The sequence below is a fragment of the Canis lupus genome, chromosome 13, assembly GCF_003254725.2.
Source record: "Canis lupus dingo isolate Sandy chromosome 13, ASM325472v2, whole genome shotgun sequence".
Classification (NCBI taxonomy): Eukaryota; Metazoa; Chordata; class Mammalia; order Carnivora; family Canidae; genus Canis; species Canis lupus.
In genome coordinates, this window is record NC_064255.1 from 10,589,773 (window position 1) to 10,602,267 (window position 12,495).

Consider the following 12,495-nt stretch of genomic DNA (forward strand, 5'->3'; position numbering starts at 1 on the left):
AGGGGTGTCCCAGGGTGTAGGTCTGTGCAGAATTTGTTTTTGCTTATAATGTCCGGGGCTCCCAAGGAGGATGATGGCATCAGTAAAGGGAAAAGCTAAAATCAGGAGGAAAAGAGTGGAAAAGGAAAAAAACAAACAGCAACAACAAAAATAAAAGCACTAAAAAGGAAATGATTAAAAATCCTGTACAGATATTTGTTTGTTCTTTTGTTTTCCTCCAAATGCCTCTGTGTGGTAGCCCCAGTCTGGTAGATTACATAGATAGAAACAAACATTTATTTAAATACGAAGTGAGGGATACCTGGGTGGCTCAGCGGTTTAGCGCCTGCCTTTGGCCAGGGCATGATCCTGGAGTCCTGGGATCGAATCCCACATTGGGCTCCTTGCGTGGAGCCTGCTTCTCCCTCTACCTCCGTCTCTGCTTCTCTCCCTCTCCCTGTGTCTCTCATGAATAAATAAATAAATAAAATCTTTAAAAAATAAATAAGAAATGAAAAAAGAGAATACTAATGATATAATGATAATACATTGTATTTGTATGGCATTTTAGAATTTCCATCTTGCCTAGAAAATAAAACCTAATCTTTGACAGAATGACATGGAAAGAAGCAGCGAAAAAGGGAGGTTCCGAAAGAGAATTGTCTTTCAGGTAAGCAAGTGCTTTTTACAGAACCACATGTTAATTCATCAATTTTGTGCAATGAGATGACGAAACTCCAATCTTCCTCTGAAGGAAAATAGATGAGAACTTTTATTGATCTTGATCAGGAGGATTACAGTGTTGTTGAATAAACAACACAATAAGAATATTTTCTTAAATATAAAGACCAAATGAAACTGATCTACATTTATCCATGTAACAGTTTTGTGAGCTTCTTTGGAGATACATCTCTTTTAATACAAGCAAAGAAGTAACGAGTGCCCTTTGTAATTATACTGATATAAGGACAGACCAAGTAAGCCTGAAAGAGGAAATCCATCTAGAATCAAATGATTACATGCAGTGTGGATATAGAATTTGATTAAAATTTTAAATGAGCATTTTATTTTTAATAATTAAAATGTAATTCGGAAGGAAATTTTAGATAACCCCTATATTTCATTGAAATTGTGACTTTCCCATCTCTGCAATTTAAAAGACTGCATTATTAAGCATTATTCATATCTTGATCACCTTAAGTATCAAGTGAATTATTTAGAGAAGTAACCTGAGACTTTCAGTGAATCATGTATATCTCCTTTGCATGACTCAATTTCTTTATTCTATAGAAGAGAAATAATATATATTTTGATGCAAGATATTGTTAAAGACAGAAACAAATGGACATATATTTCAAATCACTTCATTTTGAGAATAAACTTCCTTTTTAAAAAAGATTTTATTTATTTATTCATGAGAGACACAGATAGAGAGGCAGAGACACAGGGGGAGGAGAAGCAGGCTCCATCCAAGGATCCTGATGCGGGACTCAATCCTGGGAATCTGGGATCACGCCCTGAGCCAAAGGCAGATGTTCAACTACTGAGCCACACAGGAGTCCCATAAACTTCCTTTTTAAGAGCAGTTTGTGATTTACAGAAAATGAAGAATATAGTGTAAAGAGTGCTCACATGCAGCCTTACCAAATTTCTCTGATTATCAACGTCTTGCTTTACTATGGCACATGGTTACTCTTCATGAACCCATATCAACGCCATATTATTAACCAGAGTTCATAGTTTACTCATTTGTCTTCAGTTTTTATCTACTACCCTTTTGTGTTCCAGGATTGCATTCAGGATACCACATTACATTAGTGATGTAAAAGAGACAATAATCATTTAGATCTTTCATCCATTTTGAGTTTATCTCTGTGTATGGTGCAAGAGAGTGGTCTAGTTTCATTCTTCTGCATGTGGATGTCCAATTTTCCCAGCACCATTTATTGAAGAGACTGTCTTTCTTCCAGTGGATAGTCTTTCCTCCTTTATCTAATATTAGTTGACCATAAAGTTGAGGGTCCAAAAAAAAAAAAAAAAGAGAGACATAATCATTATGTCTCTTTTGGCTCTGCCTGGCTGTGAGGGTTTCTCATATTTTCCCTTGTTTTTGATGTCCTTGAGCATTTTGAGGGTTGGTCAGGGATATTGCAGGGTGCTCTTCTCTTTCAATTTGCCTGATATTATTCTCATGATTGGGCAGGGGTTATGAGGGAGGCAGATCATAGAAGTAAAGTTTCATTTTCATCACATCATATCAAGGGTACAAACTATCAATAGGATTTGTGATTATTGATGTTGACACTTAATGGATGTGTTTGTCAAATTTTTCCACTGTAAATCTTTTGTCTCCCCTTGTCCATGCTGTAATCTTTCCAAGAACATCTATCTCTATGCCTAGCTAACACTTAATGAGTGTGGAGCTATACCACTTGTTCTTTTTTTTAAATAAGAAAAACTTTATTTTTAAGATAAAACAAATACTACAAACACACATCCGAACACAAGTGAGTAAGTTCACTGGGTTTTATAAATGAGAAAGCTGCACTCAGGTGTTGGTTAGAACTAGAAACATAAAGATGTCCCCTGCTTCTGATGGCATGGGTACAACATGTGCTTATCTAAGAAGTTGTTTTGTGGTGGCATAAACGTGGAAATATATGACAAGAGTGAAGTGATACAAGAAAGAAATGCAGGTGGGTGAAAGCTTTAAGACCCTTCCCACCACCCTAATGTGCTCTCATTTTGCTTTGGGGAATTAAAGCAATCTGCAAGTCACCTTACAAAGAACTTAATGTCCGAGAACACTTTCAAATACCTGAAAGAGATTCAAGATTGTTACTAAAGTTATACAGGGAGGTCAGTAGGAGAAAATAGTTCATGTACTCAGAACCCAGGTTTCACACAATTATGAAAAGAAGAGGCTGATCTAAGTAAAGACTGGTCTTATTCATGACGTGCAGGAACTTCTCATTGACTTCTCTATCTCCATGGCGATCAGCTTCATCGATCATTTTCTGCAGCTTCTCATCAGTGAGGTTCTCACTCGACTCCTTGGCCACATGCTTTAGATTTTTGAATCTTATCTTCCCAGTTTCATCATCATTGAAGAGCTTAAAAGTTTTCAGAATTTCTTCTTTGGTATCTTTCTCAGATATTTTCTGAGTCATCACAGTCAAAAAGTCACTAAAGTTCATTTTTCCTGTCCATTCCCTATCGATTTCACTTATCATTTTCTTTCTTTTTTAAAAAAAATGTTTTTTTTATTCATGAGAGATAGAGAGAGAGAGAGAGAGAGAGAGAGAGGCAGAGACATAGGCAGAGGGAGAAGCAGGCTCCCTGCAGTCAGCCCGATGTGGGACTTGATCCCAGGACCCCAGGATCATGACCTGAGCCAAAGGCAGAGGCTCAACCACTGAGTCACCCAGGTGACCTCTCATCATTTTCTTGATCTCTTCTTTCTGGGGTTCCAAGCCCAGTGCCCTCATTGCCATTTTAAGTTCCTTAACATCTATGGTCCCAATTCCATCAGCATCAAAGAGATCAAAAGCTTCTTGGGTTTCCTGTTTCTGTTCTTCTGTCAGCTCCAGCTTAGAACTCATCCTTTCCTTTGTCGATGGTTAGATGATGCCATGCTTGTCTTCTTAAAGTTAGAGGCCTTTGCTGATGGACTCCACTGCCCTTTGTTATGGCAACTCTATCCCTTGTTCTTTAGGACAGAATAGCTACATACATTATTTGGAATTTTTCTGCATGGAATATTTGTCTCTTCTTTCTCATTTATTCATTTATATAATCATTTATTTTATATCAGTATGAACCCATAAATGTTTATTTTATACTGTGGGTTATAATATAATGCTACTTGATTTACTGTTGCTCAGATTACTCAAACTTTGGTCACTGGAAGCTCTTATAGTTGACTTCTGTGCCCTTCTGACATAGACCCACAACACGTACTTGTTTTTTTTTTTTCTACTTTCATCCTTTCTGGCATTGTAAAGTGCTCTGGGTTCATCTTGTGTATTTCCTGCCTCAGGCCTAGAATCAATGATTTTTCTAATGACCCATGGTTCTTTTTATTGGAGAATGGTAGTAGAAATAGTCTGCTAGGTGTGTTCTCTGCTGTTGGAGCCTTGTTTCTTTTAGCTCTGCCAGCTGACTGAGCAAAGAAGTATATGTGTATTTGCTAACCCATTTATGTATACAAATATAAAAATATTGCTATACTTTATTCAGCTAAACATGGGCTCCTACTGATATGTCTAAGACTAATCAATATCACATGGATCATTCTAGCCCCTGCTCCTTACTTTACCTGTAAAGTTCCATTCCAACAATGAGTAACCCAGCTGCGTCACCTGCCATCTATTTATTTACTTGTCCTAGTCTAATATAAGTGTATAGCAGCATTAAAATTATGAATGCCTAAAATTAGGAATCCCCCATGGGGAACAGGTTTGTCCACTAGATTGCAGCCCTCATGTGCAATTCGTTCTGCCTTTAGTCTCAGAACCCATTCATTTCCAAATTTACTTATGTCAGCACCTTTTCTCCCATCTTCTTCATAGTATGCAGAGAAGAAGAGAGAAGAAGAAGAGAGAATTGAAGCTCTCCCTTGAGCCTCCAGTCTGATGGCACACTGCACTGCAGATTTTGAACTTGTGAGTCTCCATAATAGTGTGAGTCAATGACTTGAAATCTCTCTCTGCACACACACACACACACACACACACACACACACACACACATTCTTTCTCTCTCTCTCTCTCATTCTCTCTTTATTGGTTCTATTTCTTTGGAAAACCCTTGTCTGTCCTAGTGTTGAAGATGAAAAATAATTGAATGATTTATAAATCAGACAAATCTGAGTCACAGTGACTTAGATACCCATTATAGTATATATTTTTTTCAGTGCTAATAGCTCTTGTGTTCTTTGTTTTTCAATCTTAAGTAGTTCCTATCCATGCTCAGTATAGCTTAACCTCAAAGGCTAGATTAGGGAAAATGATAGCAACATTATGGTATGTGGGGGTAGGGACATAGGTAGGCTATGTCTAATTATATTTCTAGATTTTTATCATAGCTCTAGAGAAAGAACATCCTTGCTGGTTTACAATTTATGTGAGTTGTAGTTTTCTTTAGTAACTGCAGAAGTAATTACTATGAGATTCAGGAGCATATTTTTTTAGGAAGAATGTTTTCTTTGTGACATTACCTTATGCTTCCCCTAACTATAATACTGAGAAACACCCAATTCTATTTGGCTCTAATGCAGAATGATGAAAGAGAAGAAATAATGATTTAAAGTGAAGTAAACCAAGGGGTACCTTTTGGGTCCTTCCCTTATGGTATAGCCTTGGATAAATTTTTGTGCATCTAAGTACTCTGGTTTCTTCACTTGTTTACATGGTATGATGGTTAATTTTATGTGTCAACTTGATGAGGCTATGGGGAATGCAGATATTTAACCAAAATTATTCTGAGTGTGTCTGTGAGAGTGGTTCTGGATAAGGTTAATATTTTAAACTAGTAGCCTGAGTAAAGATTGCCCTCTCTAATATGGATGGACCTTATCTAATCTGTTGAAGTCTTGAATAGAACAAAAAGACTGAGGGGAACTCTTCTCTGAACTGAGACATTAGTTTTATCCTGCTTTTGGAAAGAGACATTGTTCTTTTTGTGTCTTGAGCCTGTTGGCGTTCAGCCTGGAGCTATACCATCAGCTCTCCTAGGTCTCTGAATTGTCAACTACAGATTTTGGGACTTAGCCTTCATAATCACATTGGAGCAAAGTCCATATTATAATTCATACATACATACATACATATATGACATATTGAATATATATACACAGATATATACATGTCATATATATATATACACAAATATATATGCACACACACAAACACATATATATCTTATTGATTCTATGTCTCTGGAGAACCTTGACCAATAGTTTCTTTATATTACTGTTTTCAAATACTAAAGACACTGCAGTAAGAAATACATTTTATATAGTGACCCAGTAACCATTCCACTGCCATATATGTATACATATACATGTAAGATAAAATTTGCCTTTTCTGCAAAACCATTTTCATATCAAATATCATTTTATCAATATCTATTAGAGCATAAGAAATATTCTGAAACAATCAACTTTCTATAAATTAGAAAATAATTAACTTAACATGATAAATATGTCTGGCTGTCCATAATACACAAAGATAAAGTCATGTACACTGTATATGCCTCGTTGAGTTTTTTCCTTCCATTTCTCCATCTTCATCAAGGATGAAAATTCTGAGTCAAGTAAGTAGTGAATAATAATAATTTTCTCTCTGTTTCACAGTATAAGGAATGAATTAATCTTAATCTAAAATCACTATAATATCTGACAATCGCTTTTCAATGTAAATAAAGAATGAAATTGTAATCATTGTAATGAACTCTAACAATGAATGAGTTGTAATAATTTAGTCCTTTTAGGTGTGATGTTTAATTCAATTATTTATGCAGAGTTTTGAATAGTCAATAGAATTTTCTTCTAAAAGTTTTTCTATTTTCCTCAATAAAGGAATGATTAAAAGTTTGAGACTGATAAATAAAATGTAAATATATTTCCAATTTTATTTCATTCAAACCTCCTTCATTATTAAGGTCCTCTTCAATGTGATACAACATATTTTGGGAACATGTGGAAGATAGGGTTGATGACTTTGAGTCTTGTTTGCCATAATAGTAATGATACTTTTGGAAGCCTTCACATATGTTGACAATATTGTTAATTTCTCCCTCAAAAGTTTAGTCCATAACGAATGCTTGAAATGCCAGTTAAATATACCACTTTTATTACCAAAATACCACATAGAAAATATCTGCCAACTGGAGTTGCTTTACATTTAGAAAAACGTGAAATTCACTTTTGAGCTCCCAATCTGTCAAGAATTTTGAGGTGTCTGAGATTTTGCCCTTTTCCTAGTAAAATCCAGGAGACTCCTGGGACAGAGATGAAGACCTTATTACTCATGGCAAATGAGGTAGCATGAGCTTCATATTTCTCTTGCTTCCCAAATCCCATGGGGGTGACATGAAAGTGGCTGTGGTCAAAGCTGCACATGCAGTAGATGTGTGTGTCACACTTAAGAAACTCGAAAACATTAATTAATTAATTAATTGATTTATTCATGAGAGACAGAGAGAGAGAGAGAGAGAGGCAGAGGCACCTGTAGAGGGAGAAGCAGGCTCTGTGTAGGAAGCCCGATGCGGGACTCGATCCCGGGACTCTGGAGTCACGCTCTGGCCTGAAGGCAGGCGCCAAACCGCTGAGCCACCCAGGGATCCCCAGAAACATTAATCTTTTTAAAAAGCTTCAAGTAAGCATGTCCAACCTCTGGCTGAAAGGAAGGCATTATCTTTATTATCATGGACATATGGACATCATACAAATTCTCTTGTCTCAGAGGAGATACCATCTCTGTTTGCCAGCATTTCATGAAATCCAGACATCCTTGAAAAGATATTCTGGAATAAAACTATCTGTGTTTCTGTTTGCAAGATATACAGAAATGCAAGAGACACATGGCAAATTGTCTTCGAACACAATCTCAGGAAAAGTCCTGGGACAATCAATATATTTCAGGGTGATATAAGAAGTTTAATTAATCTTTGACAAAAATATTAGATATCATCTTATCACTAAGTTGTATAGTTTTGAATTTTCCAGCTAATATATCATTTAAAAAATCATACTTTAGATTTCCATTCATACTTTAAAGAATAATTTTTTTTGAAAGTCATGTGGGGACATATTAACAAGTCAGTTTGTGGTATTTTGCAATTATTTTTTCAATTTCCAAGTTTTAAATCTTTCTTTTGTGGACATCATTAAAATTCATATATTGTAATCTGTTCTTTTTATTGAGGTTTGTAAATGTAATAAAATTATTTTCTAAATTTGTCATGATCAAATTTTTTTTTTAAAGCATGAAGTTCAAATGAAATGAAATAGAAGTTTGCTGAGGTACAGAGTAATTTGTTTCAACTATTGTCACTACTTACTCTTTAAGTCCCAGTATTATATCTTAAACATATCCTATAATTTTCATGTTATCATATTTAACATAATAAAGCAATCTTTTTATGGACAATTTGTTTCAATTTAATTAAAATAGTACTCTGAAAAAAAATAGTACTCTGACCATCAACTAAGAGACTGTCATACTACCATAAACCTTTTAAAAAATGCACAGTAAGTTTGTAACAAAAATCTCCTTGGAATACACGATTTTGCCACTAGCAGGTAAAAATTATTTTCCTGATTCACAAGCCACTGTAAATTATGGTAATACAAAATTAAATTGTGAAATCTTAATGTGCCAGTTATAATAGACAAAATCAAGAAATAAAATTTAATCATTTTCCAGCCAATGTGTGCTTCCAGTGAGTGCATTCCTCCCAGGTCTCCTTCCCAGTCTTCTTACAATCTACTGCAATGCTTTTTTTTTTTTTTTATGATGTTTTTATTTCTTCCTCTGGACTTGTAAGGGGTGCTTACAATATGCTATGCTGTGTTGTTTTATATTCCATCTTATCCCATTCTATTCTTCTATTCTACTTCCATTCCATCATAGTCCATCCACTTTATTAAAAAAATAGTAGTCCCAACTCAGTTTATTTCATCATCCATTAATGGTTTTTGATATGCAGTTTAAAGAAATCAGGCAGCCCTGGTGGCGCAGCAGTTTAGCGCCGCCTGCAGCCCGGGGTGTGATCCTGGAGACAGTGGATCAAGTCCCACATCGGGCTCCCTGCAAGGAGCCTGCTTCTCCCCCTGCCTGTGTCTCTGCCTCTCTCTCTCTCTCTCTGAATAAATAAATAAATAAATCTTTGAAAAAAATTTTTTAAAAATGACACATTTTATACGTTAAAACAACAAAAGTTGTTCCCAAATCTAAGAGTAAGAGTCATGTAATTTCTTCTAATAGAGATATTGTTTTGGATTTAAAATGATAACAGAAAAATACTACACAAGTATAAAACATGGGTATAGTATATATTTTAGAAAAGTTACGTTTATCTGACCCCAAAATGTATGTTTTCTTTGATAAAACATTCTTTGATCCACAAATCTACCAGTCTTCAAAATTTGAAAGAGGGAAGCAAAAGACTGTTGTTATATATTCTTGCCCATTCTGATATGGATTGGATAAATTGTGTCGCAATACTTTTTTTTTTTTTTTTTTGGTTTCTAGATCATAAATTATCCTGTTTGTGCAAGTACCAGGTAATTAGTTCCTCCCTCTGCATATATCTAATGTCCTTGAAAGGATGTCAAATGAAATTAAATGAAGAACTCAAAAAATAAATAAATAAATGAAAAACTCTTGTTTTGGGGCACTGGGATAGCTCAGTCCATTAAGTGTCTGCCTTCAGCTCAGGTCATGATCACAAGGTCCTGGGATAGAACCCTGCTTTGGGCTCCCTGCTCAGTGTGGAGTCGGCTTGTCTCTTTCCCTTTGTCCCTCCTCCCTCCCATTCTCTCTTCCTCTGTTATCTCTCTCTCTCTAATAAATAAAATCTTAAAGAAAAAAAAAAAGAAAAACTCTTGTTCTGTGCTCTGAAAAACAGTTCTAGAAAATAGCTGTTAGAAATGGGTGAGAAAGATCATTTTGCTACTTGAATTATCAAATATCAAAGTTTCTCTGAAGATTTATTATAAGATAATATGATGAATGCCACATGACAAGATAAGATCTATTTGTCCATGCATTGAGGATGTGGAATCAAACAAATTGGTTTGTTATTAGCACATTTTATTAGTTGGTGTGAAAAATGTATCGAATATTTAAAAAGAATAGAAGAGTACTAAGTTAAATAATTTGTTAAATGTCCAGTGATGATACATTTCTAAAACTTATGATTACAAAGTTAAATATTCTATCTTTTAAGTTAAAAAAGAAATCCCACTGTTATGCAATGTAGTTTTTGCAGGGAGTAGTTATTTTTCTTTGTATGAAATCTTAAAGATAATTAGCTTATGTGAGAAAGGAAGCTAGAAGTACAGCTAGAGGTACTTTTTTAAAATCTTTTCATCCATTTATTCTGTCTTTTTCTGATGGCTTGTGGTCAAGGTGGCACTATTGTATATGAAATGCTTTTGTTTGTTTTTTGTTTTCTTTTTTAACTTTGGGAGCAAGGCTTGTTGAAATGAATTTCCTACAAAGTATAGTTTCCATAGCAACTGTAACTGTCTTTTATTTTCACGTGTACCATTTAGAATTAGTTGACAATAATAATTATAGACTTTAAGATAAAACATTGGCTGTACAGCAAAGATGTGTATAAAGACATGGTTTCAGGAAAATTGTCCTGGTGTGCAGAAACTGAAATGACTTTTTAAGGAAAATTTGGTTTTCTTACTTAGATGATTGAAATTCTACCTATATATTCAGTGTGATTATTGCTACGTGCCAAGAAACATCTACCACCCATAATTTGAAAATCTCATTTGTTGTCCTAAATTTTTTATTATTTCTCTCTTTCCCTTTGTCTCTTTCTGTGTGTGCGTGCATGCACCAAACTTGTCAAAACTTTTTAGTTATTATTTCCTTGAAAATAACTTGCATATTGAACAATAGAATAATGTAGAAAGTTTATATATGACCATTATCTTCCTTTAATTACAAAGCCACTTAGACTGTAGACATTCTAAAGAAGGCATGATAAATGGCATATAATTGGAAGAAATGTCACTCAACTTAGAACAGGAAAAGAAAATCCAAAAGTTAACCTGTTACTTCACATTTAGTTGTATCATGTTGAAAGCTAAATGTGCTTATCTACCTCAATGGTTTTACATGAGTTAATACATAAACATCAAAGTATTTTTCAGAATAATTGGATTATTACTAGTGCTTTATTAAAATACTATCATATTCAGTGTGATTGTCAGAAACGAATAAAAGAGGATTTAAATTATTTTGAAATCTCTCCCTGAAATATCCTTTTATTAATACTATTTCCTTGTTGAAATATAAAATTAAGTAGCATGGTGATAATTTTTTTGTGTGTGGTCCTAAATTTATTTTATTTTATTTTATTTTATTTTATTTTATTTTATTTTATTTTATTATTTTATTTTATTTTATTTTATTTTATTTTATTTTATTTATTTTTATTTTTAATTTTTTTTTATTGGAGTTCAATTTGCCAACATATAGCATAACACCCAGTGTTCATCCCGGCGAGTGCCCCCCTCAGCGCCCATCACCCGGTCACCCCGAATGCGATAAAAATTTTGTGCAGCATAACTAACTTTGGTGCACTTCAGTACACAATAGTGATAAAAAAGGAAGCATAAGCAGATGAGAATTCTCATTATAACTCTTTGGATGCAAGGGTCCAGTGGGGTAAATAGTGTGCTGTGATGAGATGCTGTGGATAGTGGAGGAGGTAGAGGATGACTACTAGCTGCTATTCTGAGACCAACTGTAGCAATGAATGCTCTAGTCACCCACCAACTCTTTTTTTCTAAGTTTTCCTTTGGAAAGAGAGACCCATGGTATTCATGGAGGGGCGACTTCTGAAGATGTGTGGAGAAACTGACCCAAGCAGTTCCGGGGCTTGATGTTGGTGGCCATAAAAATCCACTGCTAAGATCTCCTCCTGAATGGAACATGGTTGACTGACAGGCTGAGCTGTTGTCTTCTGAGTGCAGGGCCATTTCTAAAAGAGATGGACTACTTTTTCTCACGACTCTCTGTCAACTTGGTTGACATTTTCTCAGAACTGGCCTGTTATCAGAGACTCTTTTTTTACCTAATCCTTCCTCTTCACAGATGCCAGATTTACATCATGATCTGAAGGTTCTTCCCACCTTCCCTAGACTCCTGTTTATCCTTCAAAGGTCTTTTTTACCCCCAAGTAAATGTCTTACATGTCATCAGTATTACAATAGTCACCCATCTTGGCATCTGCCTCTCAGGGGACTTGAATTAACATAGACTTTGAGAAAATATAAATAATTTGGTGGTGGATGTGGTAATCATGAGATATGCATCAGACATTCAGGTGTAGATATGGAACAGGCAGTTACATGCACAAATCTGAAGATGTAGGAAGTGAGAGGAGAGGGCTAGTCTGTAGATAGAAATTTGGGGGTTGACTATCAGTGATATATTTAAGCCATGAAACAGGATGGACAATGTATATAGAGAGGAGAAGAGGTCTGAGGATTAAGCCGTGATTGAACATCAACCAGAAAAGATGAGTGAGCTGGGGGTCAGGGGGAAATTGGGAGAGTGCAACGGGCAGAAAGTGAAGTGAAGAAGGTGTTCCAGGGAAGTTGCTAATCCTGGAAAATGCAGCTGATGAATCAAGTAACAAGAATTTTGAGAATTAATGATTGAATTTAGCAATGATGTGGTAATTGCTGACCTTGAGAAGAATGATTTTAGGATATGTAGGGGTGGAGGGGTAATTTGAGTAGATTTTCAAGAAAGAATAGGGAAA

The 12,495-nt window shown here is 35.1% G+C and overlaps 1 pseudogene; it reads right to left on the reverse strand.

Annotated features, from left to right (window-relative positions):
• Positions 1-2,879: 2,879 nt before the first annotated feature.
• On the reverse strand, positions 2,880-11,707 carry LOC112662507 (centrin-2-like; annotated as a pseudogene).
• Between the last annotated feature and the right edge of the window lie 788 nt (positions 11,708-12,495).